The following is a 3757-nucleotide window of genomic DNA, read 5'->3' on the forward strand; positions in this document are numbered from 1 at the left end:
GCCCAGGATCGGGTAGTGTTTCATTCTGCTGTGCATAAGGTTGCTATGAGTCAGCACCAACTCGATGGCACCTCACAACAACAATAGTAGAAATGTGGGGAGAGATGGTAGAAATGCTCCATATCATCAGCCAATACCTGGTCAGAGGCAGACTGTGGAACAGATCATCAATAGCTCAAAATGCTAGTATAGGCTGAAACTCAAGAATATTAAAATAAGTCCATGAGAGTAAAAATTTGACCTTGAACATATCCAACCTAAATTTGGAGATCATCTAAAGAAAAGATTTGATCCATTAGATACTGAATGTCACACAAGAAGAAAGCAAAAGGCCATTAAGAAGGTAAGAAAGAAGGAAAATACCTAAATGGATGTCAGAAGAGACTCTGAAACTTGCTCTTCCACACAGAAATGCTAAAGAAAATGGAAAGAATGAGGAAATAGAAGAGCTGACTAGAAAAATTTAAAGGACAACTTGAGGAAACAATGTCAAGTATTAGAATGTGCAAAGACTGGGTTTTCTAAAACCCAAAGGGAAGAACATGCTCAGCATTTCTCAAGCTGAAAGAACTGAAAAAGGTCTTCAAGTCTGAACTTGAAATATCGAAGGATTCTTTGGGCAGAATACTGAATGATGTAGAAAGCATCAAAAGAAAATGGAAGGAATACACAGAATCTGCACCAAAAAGAAATGGACGATTTTCAACCATTTTAAGAAATACCACATGTTCAAGAGCCAGTGGTATTGAAGGAAGAAATCCAAGATGTACTGAAGGTATTGCCAAAGAACAAGGCTCTGGAGATCGATGGAATACAAACTGAAATCTTTCAACAAACTGACGGAGCACTGGAGGCACTCACTTATCTATGTCAATACATTTGCAAGATAGTTTAACCCGGCCAACTGATTGGAAGAGATCCATATTTGTGCCAATTCCAAGGAGTGGTAACCCAACAGAATGCAGAAATTATTGGACAATGTCATTAATATCACATGCAAGTCAATTTTTTTCTAAAGGCAATTAAAAACAACTGCAAGTGGACTTTCACAGGGAACGGCCAGAAGTTCAAGCCAGATTCAGATGAGACTATGTTAATGAGAGATATCATTGCTGACATCAGATGGATTTTGATTGAAACTAAAGTACATCAGAAAGATGTTTACCTGTGCTTTATTGAGTCTGCAGAAGCTTTTGACTTTGTGGATCATAAGAAGCTGTTGAAAGATTACAGAGACTGAATGAATATTCAGGAACACTTAAATTTACTCATGAGGAACCTGTGCTTAGACCAAGAGGCAGTTGTTCGAATAGAACAGGGGGACATTGGATGACTTAAAATCAGGAGAGGTGTGCACCTGGGTTGTATCCTGTCACCATATTTATTCAGTGTGTATACCAAGCAAATAATTTGAGAATCTGGATTATATGAAAAAGAACATGGCATCAGGATTGGAGAAAGACTCATTAACCTGTGGTGTGCAGATGATATAACCTTACTTGCTGAATGTGAATAATACTTACTAATGAAGATCAAATACCAGTTTTCAATATGGGTTGCTCCTCAATACAATGAAAACAAAAGTCCTCTGGACCAATATATAGCAGTATAATAAATGGAGAAAAGATTGAAGTCATTAATGGCTTCATTTTGCTTTTATTCACTATAAACAGTCATGGAGGCAGTGGTCAAGAAATCAAAGGGCATATTACTTTAGGAAAATCTGCTTCACAAGACTTCCTTAAAGTGTTCAATAGCAAAGATGTCCGTTTGAGAGCTAAGGTATGCCTGACCCAAGCTATAGCTCAGATGCATGTGAAATTGGTCAATGAATAAGGAAGACTGTTGTAGAACTGATGCATTTGAGTTATGGTGCTGGATAAGAAAATTAAAAGTACGTTGGACTGCTAGTTGTTGTTATGTGTCATCGAGTTGGTTCCGACCCATAGCAACCCTGTATAGGCTTTCTGATGAGCAGCTGGTGGGTTTGAACCACTGACTTTGTGGTTCAACCTGACCAGGTCAAACGCATTATCCTGCAGCACTACACCAGGACTCCTGGACTGCTAGAAGAACAAACAATTCTATGCTGGAAGAAGTACAGCCAGAATACTCCTTGGAAGCCAGGATGGTGAGATTTCGTCTCATATTTCAGACATATCATTAGGAGGAACCAGTCCCAGAAAGAACATCATGCTAGGTAAAGTGCAGAGTCAGTGAAAAAGAGGAAGACCCCTAACAAGATGGACTGGCACAGTGGCAGCAGTAATGGTCTCAAGCTTATTAACAATTGTGAGGAAGGTGCCGGACTGGGCAGTGTTTCATTCAGTTGTCTCTAAGGTTGCTATGAGTTAGAATGACTTAGTGGCACTTAACAAAGACAACAACATACGTCTGTGAAAGCTGGACAATGAATAAGGAAGAACGTAGTAGAATTGACATATGTGAATTATGGTGTTGGAAAAGAATATTGAAACTACCATGGAATTCTATAAAACAAGTCTGTTTTGCAAGAAGTACAGCCCCAATGCTTCTTAGATGCCAGGATGGTAACTTTTCCTCTCATATGTCAGACATATTATCAGGAAGAACCAGTCCACAGAGAAAGACATCATGCTTGGTAAAGTGGAGAGTCTCAAAAAAGAGGAAGACCTCCAATGAGATGGACTGACATATTGGCAGTAGCAATGGGCTCAAGCATAGTGATTTTGAGGATGGTACAGGACCGGACAGTATTTCATTCTGTTGTACATAGGGTTGCTATGAGTAGGAATAGACGTGACAGAACTAACAACAACAACAACTCCTTGAGTGTGGGGGTTTGATTACCCTCTTTCCTTCTTAATTGTTTTCTTGCTTTTAAAAATGAATTTCCTAGTTCATAGTCATTTCTTATTTTGCAATGTAGTAGTAGATTCCTTTTTAGTTGTAACAATCGTTCCTTGTTATTTCTATGAATTTGGGCCTTCCCTATTGCTTTTTTATAGCACTAAATCATGCCCGATCATTGGTGTTTACATTTCAAAAACCTGATCAAGAATGGAGGCAAAGAGGTTAAGTCAGTGGTTTCTTACTTGCACTCAATAAAAATTGGAGTGTGAAGCCATACAAGAAGAGATATGTTTAGTCCACGCAGTTCACTGTGCAGGAAGTATGAGAATAGTCAACTCTGTCCCTTTAAGCCTCCCTTCTGTTTATCACTGATGAAATCTGTGAAACCTGTCATCTTTCTCTGTGATTTACAAGATAGTCTTTTCTGGGGTATGTCAACTGTTCTGAAGACGATGTTGTCAAATATCAGATTTGGCAGATCAGATAGATAATGATGTACCTGGGAAACTCTGGGCTATTGATGAGCCTCATGTCAAACTGATCGCCATATATGGACCATTTTTCCCTTCACTGTTTCCCTGGTTGCAGTTTCTGTGAATATTATCCTGAACAAGGGGCAGTTTTGATTAGAAATTGAAATCATGCTCTGGTGCAGCTGTGTGCTTCTATCATAACCCTGCTTTCCCATGGCAGGATTTATGGCTGCTAGTGGTTATGAGTTGGGCTGCTAATCTCAAGGCCAGCAGTTCAAAACTACCAGCAGTTCTGCAGCTGAAAGATGAGGCTTTCTGCTCCCATAGAGATTTACAGCCTTGGAAACCCTAGACAGGGTTACTTTGTGTCAGAACCAACTCCATGGAATATCACCACCCATCCTTAGTTGAAGTCCTGGTGTGATGCTGTGGGATATACTCTGGAATGCTAG

The sequence above is a fragment of the Chrysochloris asiatica genome, unplaced genomic scaffold (assembly GCF_000296735.1).
Source record: "Chrysochloris asiatica unplaced genomic scaffold, ChrAsi1.0 scaffold00123, whole genome shotgun sequence".
Taxonomy (NCBI): Eukaryota; Metazoa; Chordata; class Mammalia; order Afrosoricida; family Chrysochloridae; genus Chrysochloris; species Chrysochloris asiatica.